The following is a 19570-nucleotide window of genomic DNA, read 5'->3' as shown; positions in this document are numbered from 1 at the left end:
TTCAGGTTCACAGCCCCACCCGGTCTCCCGCTGCCGCGGCAGTGCGGCGGCGCGGGTCGTGGGGCGCGGTGAGGGGAGGTAGAGAACAGTGGGAGCGCGAGGCTCGCGGGGCATTATGGGGATTGTAGTTTAGCGGCTCCACAGGCTTGCGGCCTTGGCGGGGTGGCCTGGACAGACGAACTACAAAGCCCGGCGGCCCTGACCGCAGGGAAAGACCGATAAACTTTGAGCGGACCGGGCGAGAGAAAAATCTGTCTTTGTGGTGCAGGGGCTCTTGGGTGGTCGCGGAACTGGGCTCTGCGCTGGGAAAGGGAAGTGGAGGTGAGACTTGGGCTCCCCGCCCTGCCGTTTGGCCCGCCCCGGCTAACAGCTCTCAGCCCCACCCCGACTGGGCTGGGCCACTGCCCCGCAAAGTCTGAGGGATGAGCAGCCGCCCCAGCTTCAGGGCCTCGGGCCTGCGGCGCCTCTGACCCTCCCAGGTTGCTGCCTTTCGGTGCCGAACCGTATGTATGGCACACTTTTGATGTGAGACCCGAGAAACTGTTTTTTTTTTTTTTTAAACAGGCCTTTCTCCTTTCCCTAATACGTTTATTTTAGGTATTTAATCATGTTTATTCTGAAGTAGCTCAGAGGTGTTTGCATATTAAATCCATTAATAATTACTCAAAGGGCATTAATGTTTAAAGGTCAAGTGTAGAAGTAGAGACCATGCTATTTTATAGTAGTATCTTTTTTTTTTAAACCGTTTTGCCTTTTGCATTTTATTTATTGAGGGTCAAGATTGCAAAACGAGTACCCCCACACCCCACTTACTAGCTTGAATACTGCCTACATATATTTTGATTCTGTTTGAAGATTAGTTTAACTTTAACTTACTAGTGATTTTTAAAGCACAGGCTTGTCTTTTTTTTTTTTTTAGCAGTTGGTAGTAATATTTTCTTTGGTTATTTCAGAATTTCTCAGGAGCATGTTTTCAAAATGAAAAATGCCATGTTCTACTTAAAAAACAAATACTCTGCAATACACCTTTGTCCTTAGAGTTGACTCAGGTCCTGGTGGTAAGGAAGCCAACACAGATTTAGAAAACCTGCCTTGATTGCCCTTTAAAATTTTTTTAACAAGTAGATAACCATCCTAGAAATTTGTTATTTTATATAGTATGTAGAAAAATTGTTGATAGTGGGCTTATTTTGTGTGTGTGTTTTATTTATTTATTTTTATTATTTTTAATTAGAGGGAGAGAGAGTCTTAAGCAGACTTCTGGCTTTATCTCACGACCCTCAGATCACAACTTGAGCTGAAATCAAGAGTCAGATGCTTAGCTGACTGTACCACCCAGGCACCCCTGTGTGTGTGTTTTCAACAAGAAAACAACCCAAGGCCACTACAGAATGCCCTTTTTCTCAATTAAAATGAGGCTGACTTGTAAATTTTACTTGAAGTACCAATTTTGTATAAGGAGATGGAAAGTAAATTTAGAAAGACCATTAGAAAAAAAAATTGAGGCCTTATGGTATATAGTACAGGAGCTGGAAGCATTTTACTTGTTTATTAAGATTTGTTAAGAACCTATGATATTATAGGTATTATGCCTGGTAGTGGGAATAAAAATGTTAGAAGATAGTCTGTGTTCTGCGTGAGGAAACGGTCATGTCATCACAATAGTATGATAGAGGTAGGTGCAAGTTGCCATGCGAGCCCAGAGAGGGAATAAACGGCAATATAACAGTAACATTTATTGAATACTTAATTTCAGTGAGGCACTGTATGGTATTTTGCATGTAGCTCATTATTTAATGCTCATAAAAAATTCCTAGCTACTGTTATTTAGAGATGAGGAAATACACTTAGAGATCTTGTTCAGAGTCATAGCTGATAAGGTTTGAACCTGGGATTTCAACCCAGGTGGGTCTAACTCATTTAAGTCATGATCTCAACCACTGATGCCATTCTCTGTACCCATTGGTAGAAGAAAGATCCTGATTCTGTCTAAGGAGATTGGGGGAAGTTTCCAGTATGATGTGACATTTGACTTGTGTTAAGGAAGTTGAGTAACCTTTCACTGGGAGAGAAGATGAGGAAAGTCATTTTAGCACAACAGAATGGCACAACAGAAGAAAGGATAGATTCCAGTGTTTTGTGTTTGGAGAAGCCTAGGTCATTCTGATGCCTGAATCCCAGAGTACTTGCAGTGTAGTGGGGGGAAGAGGGCAGATCTTAAAGTACTCGGTACCGTGATAAAGAGTTTATAGTGTTTTGTTTTGTTTTGTTTTTTTCTGGGGGGGGGGCAACCACTGAAGAATTTCAAATGGAGTAGTGGTGTAATTGGGTTTGTGTTTTAGAAAGATAATTCCAGTTGAAGTGTGGAGAAGGACCTTGGAGAGGGGAGAATAGAGTGGTATAGGGAAACCAGTTTTAGGGGGAAAAAAGTACAATAGAAAAATGAAAAGGCTGAAAAGCAGTTGGGGTTATGGAAAGACAGGCATTGTAGAAGTATTTAAGGGATAAAATTGATATGACTTAAGTTGGGGGCTAGAAAGTTTTGGAACCCTGAGGCAAATGAGTCTTAGTTTTCTGGCTAGGATGTCTGTGAGGATAGTGAAACCATTGATTTGAGAGGATGAGGAGTGGGGTTTTGTTGGAGTGAAAGATAAAGGTCAGTTCAGTTCTAAGCATTTATTCAAAGTTCCTGTGGGATATTCAGGTAAGGATGCATTTGGATCTGGAGCTCAGGAGAGAGTTCAGGGCTGGAGGTATGAGTTTGCATGTGCATAAGTAGTTGAAATTACAGGAGAGAATGGATCAACTCACATTGGAGGAATGTTTAGAAATGAAAAAGGAAAAGTTTGAATATGGAACTCTTGGGAAGGAATAGCATTGTGTGTGTGTGTGTGTGTGTGTGTTTTGGGGTGGGGGAGTGGGGTCATGTTGGGAAGGAAGTGGGAGAAGTGCCCACAAATGAGACTGAGAGGTTGGGAGGCAGAGAAGAAGACTCAGAGCGAGCATGCATAACAAATGACAAAGGAGAGGAAAGTAAGAAGCTGGAATGGTCCAGAGTATCATGTGTCTTGGAGAGGGCAAGTAAGGTAAAGATTGAAACATGTCCAATGGATTTGGTGGCTGTAAAGTATTTCTAAACTACTTTGCAAAAATGAAGAGGAATGTGAGCATAGGCTACTTGAAAAACAAGTTTAAATTTTCCTTGATAATACATATACAAAAGAAAATAGAATAATGAACTCCCCATGTAGTCATCACTTCCCTTGAAGAATGAACACATAACCAATTTTGTTTCATCTGTTACTCCTTCCCCCAAATGGATTATTTTAAAGCTAAACTCAGATATCATATCTTTTTATCTGTAATTATTTCAATATGTATCTTTAAAATTAAGGGTTCTTGGAGTGCCTGGCTGGCTCAGTCAATAGAGTGAGCAACTCTGGATCTCGGGGTTGTGAGTTCAGGCCCCACGTTTGAGTGTAGAGATTACTTAAATAAATAAACTTTAAAAAAGAATTAAGGATTCTTAAAAAAAAATACCCTGTAATATTATTCTACTTACTTGACAGTACTTCCTTAATATGAAATTTCCAGGCACACTTCTCTTTAAGAAAAGAAAAGAAAGAGATGAGGCAGTAACTAAAAACGGTTTGTAGGTATTCTTTTTTTTTTTTTTTTTTGAAGATAAACTGTTAGGGAAAGAGTACATAAAGAGGAAATGTTTGGAGATGTAGGAGATGAGAAGAGGAGATAGCTGATAGAGTTCTCTGAAAATGTAGGGAAAGGATGGGATGAGCAGGGTGGAAGAATTAGTCTAGAATTTATATTTTGTAAGTATCAACTAAGTGCTCGCTGTGATCCTAGGCAGTGTGCTACTGTTGACAGGAGGAGAGATGCACTGAAAAAGAAAGAAAAGAAGTGAGAATAGATATGTATATTTATAGGTTGGGTGGTAAAAGGTTAGAGAGTTCAACCTTCGGTTCTCTAAGAGGTAGATAGGAATCAAGGTCAACTGGTGAGGGGAGATTGGTTTGGGAAAGGAGAGTGGTGGAGATCTGGAAGAGCCACTGTGGACAGCTAGGACAAGTTAAGAAGGGTTTCATCGAGCTGAGATTAGAATTCAGTGATTTTCCACGGCAGCAAAACACAAGGTTGTGCGATATTTTTTTCCCCTTAAGTTTTGATTTACTATGGGGAGAGCTTAAAATATTGAGGAAACCAATAGCCTAATGTCTTCCTGAAGAGAAGAGAATCCAGGCCAAGAACTTATGATTGAGTATTCTTCAACAACTTTGGATTTATTCACTTAACTGATAATTACCTGTTTTGTGTAAATATCACAGTAAAATTAGAAAGCCCTTACACATCCTTTGGATTAATACTTCATACTTTATTTTCTCAACATGCGCAGTGGTATTCTTTTATAGAGAACATTTCTCCAAGATCATTTGCTGAGTATGGTGTAGTGGAAGGGGGTCAGATATATCTGTTGTCAGTTCTGGAACTACAGCTTATTTTCTGTGTAATCATGGGCAAGTTTCCAAACCTGTCTCCTTACTAAAAAAAATATACTATTTATAAGATTTGGGGGAAGAATAGACAGTTTAATGGAGGTAAACCCTAAGTGCCCAGTGGTTGAAGGCCTTTCTCTTCCCTTTGTCCCCCTTAGCAACAGTGCGTACCAGGATTGTCAGTTCTGTTGGACGAGAGGCCACGTTCTGTGACTTTACCTGATCGTATTAAGCAGGTAGATCAAGGTGGTAGGTACATTACAGAATAATGATTTGTTCTATAAAAGGATTCATCAGTTACTCTTTTAAGGGAGGCTTCCTGAAATGCTCTAAAATGTTATGTTATAGACCATTAATAACATTAACATCTTTGCCTTGGTTTCATCTTCAAAGAAATTTGGAATTCTGCTGCATGATTTGAGATCCCAGTAGCCCTAAAATTCTTCAGTTGTCTGACTAGATCTCATTTCTGGATTGATTTATATTATGATGTCACTAATTTTGAGCATTGGTTTGTAAATGGAAATATGTATATTTTAATGTACTCATCATCATTTCAAACACTTTTTTCTCCTAGGTAACATATATGGTAGGCCGAGAAATAACGCCTTAGAATACTTAGTAAAAGTTAGGTATATACAGGCATTAGCTAGATAAATTTAAGGCATAGATTGTGAGAGTAGTTAAAAAGAAACCAAAGGAGTGTTTTCCAAGGTGAGTTGTTTAATGTCCCCTAGATGTCTTTATGTTTCTTTTGCTATGGATGGTTTGATTATGATCCTATTTGAAGGTATGGAGATGGAATAAATGACCTTTTAAGTCCCTTTCCAACTTTGTAATTCTTAATTAGTAATTGTCCATTAGTAATTGTTGATTAAAAGCTCCTATTAAGCAGCCTATTAAAAAGTGAGTTTTGTTTATTTTTTTAAGCTTTTTTATTTAAATTCCAGTTAGTTGGGGGTGCCTGGGTGGCTGAGTCTTTTAAGTGTCTGCCTTTGGCTCAGGTCATGATCCCAGGATGCTGGGATTGAGCCCCTCATCTGGCTCCCTGCTTGGCAGGAGTCTGCTTCTCCCTCTGCCCCTCACCCCGCTTGTGCTCTCTTGTTCTCTCTCAAATAAATAAATAAGAATCTTAAAAAAAAAAATAAATTCCAGATAGTTAACATACAGTGTGATATTAGTTTCAGGTGTACAACATAGTGATTCAGCACTTTCATACAACAACTGGTGCTCATACAACAAGTGCACTCCTTCATCCCCATCACCTATTTCCCCCATCCTCCCATCCACATCCCCTCTGGTGGCCATCAGTTTGTTCGCTATAATTAAGAGTCTGTTTCTTGGTTTGTCCCCCACCGCCCTTTTTTCCCCTTTGCTTGTTTGTTTTTTGTTTCTTAAATTCCACCTGAGTGAAGTCACATGGTATTTGTCTTTAACTTACTTCGCTCAGCATAATACTCTCATGTCGTTTCAAATGGCAAGATGTCGTTATTTTTTAAAAGTGAGCTTTAGTTTGAAATTTTTATTCTTTCTAATATTTTTTTAGTATGAAGATATTTTTTGTAAATGCTTCTATAACTTACAAACTTCAGCTTCATTTATTTCAATAGCATGTTCCTTCATTCTCTTGGATTCCTCTGTACCCATCAGTGTCTTTACACTTAAATATCCTTTCCATTCTGATGATTTTCCCTTCTTCCATTTTTCTTGGTGATTAGGAGGTAGGAGGAAATGAATGAGAGGAAATCAGTAAGTTCTGTTTTGTTTTTCTTACCTACTCGTGGGAGAATATGGATGAAACTGGTATTTAATATATGCTTCCTGGTGTGAATATCGGTATTTTTATACTCCTCTTATTTCCTCTGACTTATTATATATTCTTTGAAGTAAAGAATTATATGGGCCTTACATTATACATGGGTGTTTGCTAAATGGGGGGTAGGTATTTACTAAATAGTGTAGAGCGGATAATGAACGTATGAGTGAATGGATATGATAATATTAATTGTTTAAAGACTACTTGATAAAGTAATATGCAGACAGGGTTTTGAAAGGTTTTATGTAATATCTTTCAAATACCATGAAATTAAGGACAGTGTTATTTAATTATATAGGCAATGAATAAAATACATTATTTCATCTCTACTAGTTAGCTTTTCATTTTTAATTTTTGATTAGCTATATAACTTTCAAGGAGCTGATATATTTTGAAGGAATTTGAGGCAGTAGAGTATAAGGGTCCAACAGCGCAGGCTCTGAGTTTAAACACATCTGGGTGTAAATCCAGGCTCTGGGCAAGTTTATTAAAGCCTCAGCCTCCTCTTCTATTAAATGGGGATAACTATTTTTATTTAGTAGTGTGATGAGTATTAAATGAGATAATGACTAGACAGCCATTTTTATCGTAGTTCCTGATGAGGAATGAATATTCAGTGAATGTTATTATTGTTTTTATGTAAAGGCTACTTAAGTACTTAAGATAAAATTTATAGTTTAAACTACTATCTTGAGACAGTGTGGCAGATAAACATTCTCTGCTGCTTCAGTGTTTTTTTTTTCTAAAGATTTTATTTATTGACAGAGACAGCGAGAGAGAGAGAGAGAGAGAGAGAGAGAGAGAGAGAGCACGAGCACGCGCGCAAAAGCAGCGGGAGTGGGAGAGGGAGAAGCAGGCTTCCCGTGGAGCAGGGAGCCTGATGCGGGGCTTGATCCCAGGACCCTGGGATCATGACCTGAGCGGAAGGCAGACACTTAACGACTAAGTCACCCAGGTGCCCTGGGGCTTCAGTGTTTTAAAAAAGAATTGAGTACATGGGCAGAAATGGTTTTAGTGGTTACTTTTTAGAAACATTTAAGCTCTTAGAATGATCTCTTTAGATTCTTTTATTTTGTATGGACAGTCATTTTTCTGTTTCCTAAGTATTTGAGAAGTGAGCTTAGAAACAGATGAAAAGGCTTTGTTGCTACAGACATTTTCCTGTTGTGTCTGAGTTTGTGATGAAGTCCTATTCTCCGTTATTCATGGCAAGCTACAGTCCTTGAGCATATAACCCACCGTAAAGAGATGGGAGGTATTGTGGCTTTCAAAGTAAACTGTTTTGGTGACTAGTACTCACATAGTAAGTTAATTTATTGCTATTAAACCTACTTTAGGATGCAGTAATTTGAGCAGTTGTGGTTATGTGTTTTTTAAAATTACTTGGACTTAGAGCAGTCATTGCATGAAATAGACTGGAGTTTGGTGATTGCAATCAACTTTTTTTTTTTTTTTTAATATGTAGAGGCTGAACATTGGTAGAATTCAGTGTGGTACAACATGCTTAAAATCAAATCTGATTTGTTGTTTTGGTACCAGTGTTCTAACTTGTATTATTTTGTTCACATTGATGTAGTTGAGGCCGCTTCAATGTTTTTAAAATAAATATTTCAGGCATTTGCAACTCATAGAAGGAAAAGGAACATTCTGAGATAATTATGGAAGTGTGAGAATGAAAAGAGCTTAAAGCAATAATTTTTTTCTTAAGCTTCACGTGTATTATAAGTATATCTGAATTAGATATCACTCACCTAAAATATTAGTTTGAAAAAATGTTTTCCTTCCTATTTTAAAACCACTACGTGGATACAAAAGAATTATTTGTGACATCATAAGCAGTTTAGGGTTCTTCATATAAGCTAGTTTTTGGTTTTCCCAAACATATGCCTTAGTCTTGGTATGAGATAAAAATCCCAAGTGTGTTGGGAGAGAAAGCTCTTTGTGAGAGAGAGAGAGAGAGAGAGAGAGAGAGAGTGTGTGTATGTGTTTGTATGTATTGTGGGACGATGGCAGTTCAAAGGAGAAGAGGTTGTGGTTGTGGATGTAATGTAGCTGGAGAGATAGGTTGGAATCAGGATTTTATTTGATTTGTTAGGCTTAGATATGAGTCCTGAAAGAGACAAGTCATTATTATATAGGACCAAATGAAACAATATTCTTTCTTCTTGGTCTGAGCATGAACTTGAACAGAGCTCTTCTCATTCTGAGCATAGAACTCTCCTTGAGCAAAGAACTCTCCCTGAAGATATTACTTGGATCATTCTGTGTAGGGCAACATTACTGGATCAGTTCAGCAGTAAATACTGTAAGAAGATGCTGGATTCATTTTTGAATACATGATAAACTCTAAGAGAAGTATTATCAAGCATTAGACTGCTTAAAGCAGTTCATTCTTTCTTTAGATGTAACCTGCCATTTTAAAAGTCCTAGAAACTTCTGGGGCACCTGGGTGGCTTGGTCGGTTGAGCATCTGCCCTTGGCTCGGGTCATGATCCCAGGACCCCAAGAAGCCTGCTTCTCCCTTTCCCTCTGCCCTTCCCCCCTCTTTGTGTTCTCTCTCTCTCTCTGTCAAATAAATAAAATCTTTGAAAAAAATTAAAAGTCCTAGAAACTTCTAATTTATATTAAAGGCGATTTAGAAAAAAACCCTCTATATTTCAAGATTATGGTTAAGAGTAAAGTTAGGATATAACTTCTAGGAATTTATTTATTTATTTACTTATTATTATTTTTTAAAGATTTTATTATTTGAGAGAGGGAGAGCGCACAAGTGGGGTGAGGGTCAGAGGGGAAAGCAGACTCCCTGCTGAGCAGGGAGCCCGATGTGGGACTCCATCCCAGGGCTCCAGGATCATGACCTGAGCTGAAGGCAGACGCTTAATGACTGAGCCACCCAGGCACCCAATTTATTATTTTTTTTACAAAGATTTTATTTATTTATTTGAGAGAGCGAGAGAGAGCATGAGCGGGGTGGGGGAGAGGGAGAAGAGCCTCCCCGCTGAGCAGGGAACTCAACTTGGGACTTAGTCTATCCCAGGACCCTGGGATCATGACCTGAGCCAAAGGCAGTTGCTTAACCTACTGAGCCACTTCTAGGCATTTATAATGCCTAGGCGCCCCACTTCTAGGCATTTATAACGAAAACTGGGTCAGTTGATTTCTTGTTGTTTTTGAGGAAAAATTACCTGCTCTAAACCTCTATATTAATGTGGAGTAAAAATAATAGCTTACATTGAATCAGTGCTCATTATTTGCTAGGAAAGATGCTAATATATTACCACATTTAGTTTTTGACTTTATGATGATAAATATTATTTTCCCTATTGTATAGATACAGAACTGAGGCCTAGAGAAATTACGTGATTTGCCTGAGGTCACAACTAAAAATTTGTGGAAATTAAATAAAAATAGTTATCCCCATTTAATAGAAGGGGAGGCTGAGGCTTTAAAGAATTTAAACTTGCCCAGAGCCTGGATTTACACCCAGATGTGTCTAAACTCAGAGCCTGTGCTGTTGGCCCATTATACTCTACTGCCTCAAATTCCTTCAAAATATATCAGCTCCTTCAAAGTTATATAGCTAATCCAAAAATAAAAAATGTAAAGCTAACTAGTAGAGATGAAATAATGTATTTTATTCATTGCCTATATAATTAAATACTACTGTCCTTAATTTCATGGTATTTGAAAGATATTACATAAAACCTTTCAAAACCCTGTCTGCATCATATTACTTTATCAAGTAGTCTTTAAACAATTAATGTTATTATCATATCCATTCACTCATACGTTCATTATCCACTCTACACCATTTAGTAAATACCTACCCCCCATTTAGCAAACACCCATGTATAATGTAAGGCCCATATAATTCTTTACTTCAAAGAATATATAATAAGGCAGAGGAAATAACAGGAGTATAAAAATACCTATATTCACACCAGGAAGTATATATTAAATACCAGTTTCATCCATATTCTCCCATGAGTAGGTAAGAAAAACAAAACAGAACTTACTGATTCCCTCTCATTCATTTGCCTGGATTTATACTCAGGTTTTTCTGCTTGAAATTTTTATATTGCCTTCACACTTGAATAGTTTAGTTTGCTATACCATTCTAGGTTGCAACACCCACCCCCACCCCACCACACCCCCTTTAGCACTTAGAAGGTATAATTTCACTGACTCCAGGTTTCCATTGTTGCTTTTGAAAAGTTAGCTGTCTTTTCTTTGAAGATATTGTAGTATTTCTCTCTTTTGCCTTTAACATTCTTCAGTTTTACTACTTTTCTCTAGGTGTGGACTTATTTTTATCTATTTTGAAAGAGAGAGTTATTATCTTCCATAAATTTTGGAAATTTCTTAGCCAGTATAGCCTGAACATTGACTCTCTTTTTTTCTTTCTGGAATTCATAATAGACCTATCATAGACCATCTCTTTTATTCTCTGCATTTCTTATCTTTGCTTACTTATTCTGTCTCTATAAGCTGCATTCTGGACAATTTCTTCAGCTCTGTCTTCTGGTTTCTTGGTTCTTTTTTCATCTTGTGTTTAATCTGTTCTTTCCCTATTAGTGCATTGAGCTTTTAATTTCAATGGCTATTTTTTATTATTTTTTTAAACATTTTTTTTTAAAGATTTTATTTATTTATTTGACAGAGAGATAGCGAGAGAAGGAACGCAAGCAGGGGGAGTGGGAGAAAGAGAAGCAGGCTTCCCACTGAGCAGGGAGACCGATGTGGGAATTGATCCCAGGACCCTGGGATCATGACCCGAGCCGAAGGCAGATGCTCAATGACTGAGCCACCCTGGCCGGCACCCCGTCAATGATTATTTTTTAATGCTAGAAGTTTGTTTTGATTCTTTTTCATATGTGTCTGTTCATTTTTAGTGTCTTTTCTATGCTTTGAAATATACTTATTTTATAGTAAATATAGATTATCAGGTGCTTTAGATAATAAATTAATTCTGCTATATGTTGTAGCATTTGACTCTCTCTCATGGTAGATTGTATTTTTTTTTTTTTTTTTGGTATCTTGAAGTTTTAGATATAACCTCAGTGCAAATTCTACAATGCTTGGTAAAAGAATATGTGCTGTACTTTTTTTTCTTGAAAAGTGCCTATGGAGAACTGGTGAATAAATAAATTTTAGTGTATCCATATAATGAGATACTACTCAGCAATAAAAAGCATGTAATTATTGATACATGCAACAACATGGTTGAATCTCAGAGGCATTATTCTAAATGAAAGAAGCCAAACACCAGAATACATACTGAGTGATTCTATTTATATCACATTCTAGGATAGACAAAACTATGATATGTGAACAGAAGAATACATCACGGGGGTAGAGATTGACTGCAAAGTGGCAGGAAGGAATTTTCTTGGGTGATGGGAATGTTCTCTACATCCACGGTGGTGGTGGATATGCAACTTTATACATTTTTCAAAAGAAATCAAATCATACGATTTATTTTTTTTATTTTTTTTAAAAGATTTTATTTATTTTAGAGAGAGAATGAGAGATAGAGAGCACGAGAGGGAAGAGAGTCAGAGGGAGAAGCAGACTCCCTGCTGAGCAGGGAGCCCGATATGGGACTCGATCCTGGGACTCCAGGATCATGACCTGAGCCAAAGGCAGTCGCTTAACCAACTGAGCCACCCAGGTGCCCCCAAATCATACGATTTAAATTAGTGAATTCCATTGTATAAAAGTTATATCTCAATAAAACTGATTTTAAAAAAGCAGGTAAGGGGCACCTGGATGACATAGTCGGTTAAGCATCTGACTCTTGGTTTCAGCTCAGGTCATGATTTCAGGGTTGTGAGATCTAGCCTTCTGTTGGGTACCACGCTCAGCATGGTGTCTACTTGAGATTCTCCGTCTCCCTCTGCCCCTCCCACTCATGCACATGCTTTCTCTCTCTCTCAAATAAATAAATAAATCTTAAAAAAATTTAAAAAGCAGGCAAAACTCATCAATGGTAACTGAAGTCAGAATAGTAATTGCCCTTGAGGAGAAGTACTATCTGGGAGGGGACATGAAGGATCCTTCTGAAGTGCTGGAAGTATTCTCTATTGTGATATGGGTGTTACCTAGATGCACCAGTGTTAAAATTCATTGAGCTGTACATTTAAGACTTGTGTACTCTTATATAAGTTATATACTTCAATAAGAAAATACAAAAGGAAAAAATACTCTAGAGAAAGATTAGAATATAAAGTTGAGAAAATCTTGAAGGAAGTAGAGCCAGAGGATAAAGAGATAGAAAATAGGAGAGAAAAGGTACGAAAATTATAGGACCAACCTAGGAAGTCCAACATCTGAATAAAAGGTACTCCAGAAAGAGAGAACAGAAAAAATGAAATCATTAATGAAATAATTCAGACATTTTCCTAAAATTAAAGACATTGATTTCTAGATTGAAAGAGTCCCAAATAGACCCATTTCAAATACATCCGCAATAATTTTTGAAAGCTTATGTCAAAGAGAAGATCCCACAAACTTTCAGAAAGGGGAAAAAACAGGTGATATATAAAGGATCAGGAATTTGAATGGTATCAGTCTTCCCAACTTAATTGAAACCTAGAAGGCAATAGAGCAGTGCCTTCAAAATTCTGAAGGAAAATTATTTGCAAACTAGGATTCAATAGCCAATCAAACTATCACTAAAGTGTGAAGGTAGAATAAAGGTAGAATAGTCTCAAAAACTTTACCTCCCATATATGGAAAATGTGTTCCATAAAAGTAAGGGAGCAACCAAGAAAGAGAAAGACATAGAAAAAAAATCAACATAGAAGAGGCAAAGGGACTCCCCAGGGTGAAGGTTGATACCAAGTTGAAGATCCTTGGAAAGTAGAGTGTCTTCCTTCAGAGCAAAGGTTAGGCTTGCTTACAGCCTTGGAAGAAAGCGATAGTATCTTCCTTTGGAACAAAGGGATAGGTTCAGTATAATTGGGTTCCCTAAACTGAAGATTCCTGTCCTGTAATGCAACCTACTGTATATGCAGATGTCAGGGGGTCCATTATGCGTTGCCTTATGGGAACTGGGGCTTGGGGAACTGGTGCCCCCTCCTTCCCCATACCTTGGGTTGTCTTCTGAAAGTTTTATAGTTTTAACTTGTGTTTTGGTCAATAATTCATTTTGAGATAATTTTTGTATATGATGTGAGGTAAGAGCTGAGGTTCATGTTCTTTTTGCATTTGGATATCTGGTTGTTTCAGCACCCTTTTTTGAAAAAAAATTGTCTTTGTTGACTTGCTTTGACAACTTTGTGAGAAATTGATTGGCCATATATGTATGGATCTATTTCTGGACTGTCTAATTTGTTCCATTGGTCTGTGAGTCTGTCTCTGTTCCAATCCTACACTGTCTTGATTACTGCAACTTTATAGTAAATCTTGGGAATCAGTGTAAGTTATCTTACTTTACTCTTTTGCTAAACTGTTTTGGCTATTCAATGCCCTTTGTATTTCCATATAAATTGTGAAATTAGCTTGTCATTTTTTACAAGAAAGGCTGCTGGAGTTTTATTTGGGATTGTATTGACTCTATAGACCACTTTCAAGAGAATTGACATCTTACCCATATTGAATGTGTCAGTTTATAAACGTGTGCACACACACATGTATATCCATTAATTTAGATCATCTTTAACTTCCCTTAGCAGTTTTTGGTAGTTTTCAATACTTAGATCTTGCATGTATTTTGTTAAATTTATCCCTGAGTATTTAATATTTTTTGGTGGTTTCATTGTTTTGATTTTTGTTTTCAGTTATTTACTATTAGTATGTAGAAATGCAGTTGATTTTTTTTGCAATTGATATTTTATATTGACTTTGTGTCCTACAGCATAATAACTTTTGAGTTACAAAATGAATTTTGAGTTACAAAACTCACTTATTATTTCTCATAGCTATTGTAGATTCCCTAGGATTTTCTCCATTAACAATCATGTTGTATATGAATAAAAGCAACTTCTTTTCCAATCCGTATGCCTTTTTTTTTTTCTTGCTTTATTGCAGTAGTTAGAACTTCTAGTTCTAATGTTCAATAGAAGGATGAGAGCAAATGTACTGGCCTTGTTCTTTCTTGATATTGGGGGAGATCATTCACTCTTTCACAGTAAATATGATTTTAGCTGTAGGTATTTCATAGATGCTCTTTACTGGGTTAAGGACATATTTTTCTTAGTTTGCTAAGAGTTCTTATGAATGGTGTTGACTTTTTGTCAAAGCTTTTTATGTATCTATTGAGATGATCATATATTTCATTTCTTGTCTTTTAAAATTCTCTTGATTGTTTTTTTAATGTAAACCACCTTGAAAAAAAAATAAACCACCTTGAATTATTGGTATAAACCCCTCTTTGGTCATAATGCATTATCCTTTTTATATATTACTGCATTTGACTACCTAACATTTAAAGATTTTTGTATCTATGTTCCTGAGTGATATTGGTATGTAAATTTCTTTTATATAATGTCTGGTTTTGGTATCTAGATAATGCTGACCTTAAAATATAAGTTGGACCTTTTTCTTCCTCTTTGTTTTTTTTCTGAGAGTTTGTTTAGAATTGGTTTTATCATTTATTTTTTTAATGCTTTGGGAGAATTCACTAGTGAAGCCCTTTGGATCTGGAGGGTTTGTTTGTTTTTTGAAAAGATTTTAAATTACAAGTTGCATATCTTTGATTGATGTAGGACTAATCAGATTAATCACTCTATTTCTTCTTGAGTAAGCTTTGGTATTTTGTGACCCTTATAGAATTTGCCCATTTCATTAAGCCCTCTTAGTTTGTAATGCTAACTCCTCCTTTATTTCTGATTTTGTTAATTTGTGTTTTCTCTTTCCCTTACCTGGTCAGTATTAGTAGAAGTATATTCATTTTAATGATATTTCTAAAGAACCAGTTTGGCTACATTGAAATTTTCTGTTCTTCTGTTTCTACTTTATTGTTTTTCTGTTATTAAATTTATTATGTTCTACTTCTTTTGGGTTTAATTTGCTTGTATTTTCCCAGATTCTTTTTTTTTAATTTTTTAAAAAAGATTTAATTTATTTATTTGAGAGGGAGAGAGAGCAAGAGAGAGAGCACGAGTAAGAGGGGAGGGGAGAGGCAGAGGGAGAGGGAGAAGCAGGCTCCCCGCTGAGCAGGGAGTCTGATGCGGGCCAATTCCAGGACCTGGAGATCATGACCTGAGTGGAAGGCAGATGCTCAACCATCTGAGCCACCTAGGTGCCCCTTCCCCGATTCTTAAGATAGAAGCTGAAAGCAGGAGTCAGCAAATAACAATCTGGGGACCAAATCTAGCCAGCCACTTTTTTTGAATGGCCTATGAACTGAAAATGGTTTTTGCATTCTTTTAATGGTTAAAAAAGTCAAAAGAAGAATACTATTTTGTGACATGTGGAACTTAAGTGAAATTCAGTTATCAGTGTCCATAAATAAAGGTTTATTGGAACACAGCCACACTTATTTGTTTACATATTATTTATGGCTACTTTTGTGAGTTTGAGCAGTTAGGACGGAGATTTTGTGACATTCTCAATGTTTTGCACTGCTGCTTGGTGCACTATAATCACTTTTTTAAGTAACTTGCATATCACTATACTGTGACATTTTACTTTATCATCAGCACATACCCATCATGTTGAAACAAGAAAAGATGAGAAAAATCTTGACATATTATACTTCTAAAGTACCTTAGATAATGGATTATCAAATTAGATGACAGAGCGTTGATTATTATGCAGTAATACCATAGCTGTGCTAAAGAAATACAGTATACACTGATATTACCAGACTAATCACTCATCACAGTATTCCCAACTCACAGGAAAATAATCGTCAGAAGAATTAGAACATTTAAAAAGGAATACCTTATCATAGCAGAATTTCTTCACAAAATTATTAACAATGAAAATCAGACTGCACCGAGGTTAAGTTTCTGTCTCATTTGTTAGCCAAGTAAGGAAGTTGTTTACTGATGGTGCCTTAACTAAATTGTGTTTGATTGTAGTAGCCAAAGAAATGTGTCTGGAGAAAATAAACTTGTTTAAAGCTATTAGCCTTTTGGCGAGAACAGTTGCTGGAAGAGTTGAGAACATTAATAATCAATTAAAAAACAAAGCAAATGATTTTGGGTGGTTTTCCTTGGCTTTTGTGGATTGACAGAGGTTACCAGTACAGCTCAATTGTTGTTATTCAAGAAATCAATCCTAAGTTTGAAGTTTTTGAAGAATTAGTTTGAAAAACTGTTCATGGAATAACTACAAACAAAAATATTTACAAAAAGTTCAGAAAAAACGAATTGTGTATGACCGGAGGTGGAATCTGCTAAGATGTATTACAACTGATGGTGACAAAAATACATGTAGAGCAGAAGAAAGCTTAGGTGAGCAAATTTACAAAACTGAAATTGTAAAGTGGTTAAAAATCTATAGTTTTTTTATTGTTTTATTTATCAGCAGGTATTTTGCAGAGAATATTTGAATATACCACGCAATATAGAACTAGTAGCATCTCAAGACTCAAGAATGTTGCTCTTGTGGATTTAGTCTTTGTCAACTCCATGAATTTTTGTCAGAAATAGATGCTGAATATCCTGACTTGCCCTACCACACTGCAGTTCAGTGGCTTAGTAGTGGTAAAGTTATAATTTAGTTTTTTGCACTTAGGGCTGAATTGAGGTTTTTCTGAATGAGAGGAACTGCTCTCAACCACTGTTATTGAATGCTGAATGGCTTTGGAAATCAGTTTTTGCTTCAGACTTGATAATGTTTCTTAATGTTCTCAACCTAAAATTACAAGCAAAACAGTGGTTATATGCAAAACTAAAAGTTATTTCGATGCCAACTAGTGTTGTTTAAATCACAAGTAATATTAAGCTGTTTTATGTAGCTTTCCATGCCGTCAGACGTGAAGGTAAAGAAGTGATGTCACTTGATTGGCAGTAAATATAGTTTTTGAGCTCCATTTCAGCAGCCTTCTGAGACTTTGATGCAAATGCAAAGGAAATTACCATATTACAAAATCCATTTAACTTGCACCTTAACCTTTAATTGGAAGTGATTAATCTGCAACGTAAGGACATGCTGAAAGACAAATATTAAGAGAGGAATAAAGTCTGTAGATATCTTCCAAACAATGAACATGCCGAATTGAAATCATATGTATGTGACGGCACCGTTCTGGGTAAAAAGACATTTCAAATGTGAAATACATAAAATCTTATTAAAAAGCAGCATTACCATATGAATGTTTGCAACTGATTTTTTAAAAAAGATTTTGTTTATGAGATACAACGAGAGCACATGAATGGGGCGATGGGCAGTGGGAGAGGGAGAAGCAGACTTCCCACTTGAGCAGGGAGCCCTGGGATCATGACCTGAGCCGAAGGCAGTTGCTTAATTGACTGAGCCACCCAGGCACCCCTGCAGTTGATTTTGATGATAGGGAACACAAATTTTGACTCTCAACTAAGTGAAATATTATTCTCCTCCCCCGCTCCAAAGAGCTTCATTCTTACCAGGAGATCGGTTTTACAAAAAGTTGTACTCAACGGTTATTACTATAATGTTTTGAATTTTATCAATAAATATTAGGAAAATTTTTGTCTCATTATTTATTTATATAATATCCTCAATTTTGCCTGTTGGCCCTTAAAGCCTAAAATATTTACTGTCTGACCCTTCCTAGAAAGAGTTTGCTGGGGCGCCTGCGTGGCTCAGTCAGTTAAGCGTCTGCCTTTGGATCAGGATGATCCCAGGGTCCTGGGATCAAGTCCTGCCTCAGGCTCCCTGAGCCTGCTTCTCCCTCTCCCTCTGCCTGCTGCTCCCCCAGCTTGTGCTCTCTCTCTCTCTCTCTCTCAAATAAAATCTTTAAAAAAAAAAAGTTTGCTGACCCCTGCTTTACATCAAGGTATTTTTATCCTGTATAGTTGTGTATCTGCACATATTAGGAGAATTAATGCTTTTGTGTCACAATGACTTTAAAAGAAAATAATATATGGAACAGCTTTGTTTCTACTGGATTTATTAATTACAGCTCATTTACTGTAATAAGACTTTATTGCTTGGTGTTACTGTTCTGATTTGAACAAGAGGTTTTCCATGGTTTCCATGTGGGTGAATCTACTGAACACTGAAGTTTCTAACTGCAAAAGTAGTGTACTCTTTGCTGTGGTGTGATTCTCAAAAAAAATAGATGCTGCCTTCAAGGAACTTATGCTGGGCTAAGGGACAAATAATATGTCAAAACACATAAAGGAAACAGCTTTATTTTCAAGAATGTACTGGAGTTCTTGAAATGCCTAGAACTAGATGTGCTTAATTTTGAGGAAGAGTTTTTGAACCCCTTAAGAATAGAGAAGAGGCAGAGAGAAAGGGCCAAGCAACACCAAAATTTGATTCCCTCAGAAAGGCATGGAGAAATATTTTTTTAATTTAAATTCAATTCAGTTAATTAATACAGTGTATAGTTTCAGAGGTAGAGTTCAGTAATTCATCAGTTGTATATAACACCCAGTGCTCCTTACATCATGTGCCTCTTATGGTTTGTCTTCCTTTCTGATTTCATCTTGTTTTATTTTTCCCTCTCTTCCTCTATGCTCCTCTGTTTTGTTTCTTAAATTCCATATATGAGTGAACTCATATAATTGTAAGACAATTGATTGACTTACATTGCTTAGCATAATACCCTCTAGTTCCATCCACGTCATTGCAAATGGCAAGATTCCTTTTTTTTTTTTTGATGGCTGAGTAATAGTCCATTGTGTATATATACCACATCATCTTTATCCATTCGTCTGTCGATGGACATCTGGGCCCCTTCCATAGTTTGACTATTGTGGACATTGCTGCTATAAACATTGGGGTGCAGGTGCCCCTTCGGATTGCTACATTTGTATCTTTGGGGTATATATCTAGTAGTGCAATTGCTGGGTCATAGGGTAGCTCTATTTTTAACTTTTTGAGGAACCTCCATACTGTTTTTCAGAGTGGCTGCACCAGCTAGCATTCCCACGAATAGTGTAAGAGGGTTCCCCTATCTTTGCATCCTTGCTAACATTTGTTGTTTCTTGACTTGTTAATTTTAGCTATTCTGACTGGTGTGAGGTGGTATCTCATTGTGGTTTTGATTTGTATTTCCCTGATGCTGGGTGATGTTGAGCATTTTTTCATGTGTCTGTTGGCCATTTGTATGTCTTCTTTGGAGAAATGTCTGTTCATGTCT

General features: G+C 36.8%; 1 protein-coding gene across 3 annotated transcripts in view; it reads left to right on the top strand.

Moving 5' to 3' along the window:
• Window positions 1-234: 234 nt before the first annotated feature.
• Window positions 235-19570, top strand: part of KATNAL1 (katanin catalytic subunit A1 like 1) — an 83463-nt gene continuing 64127 nt past the window's right edge. Inside the window, exon 1 of one of the 3 annotated variants that reach the window (XM_028105595.2) lies at window positions 235-321. The gene's annotated coding sequence lies outside the window, so the exon portion shown is untranslated. Of the gene's footprint in view, window positions 322-421; window positions 526-19570 lie in introns of those variants that run through there. The other 2 variants (XM_028105584.2, XM_028105592.2) reach the window with 2 other exon arrangements.

This window comes from Eumetopias jubatus, unplaced genomic scaffold, assembly GCF_037043125.1.
Source record: "Eumetopias jubatus isolate StellerSeaLion01/CBP00866 unplaced genomic scaffold, mEumJub1_p1.0 scaffold_3, whole genome shotgun sequence".
NCBI lineage: Eukaryota > Metazoa > Chordata > Mammalia > Carnivora > Otariidae > Eumetopias > Eumetopias jubatus.
This window is presented reverse-complemented; position numbering and strand designations above follow the sequence as displayed.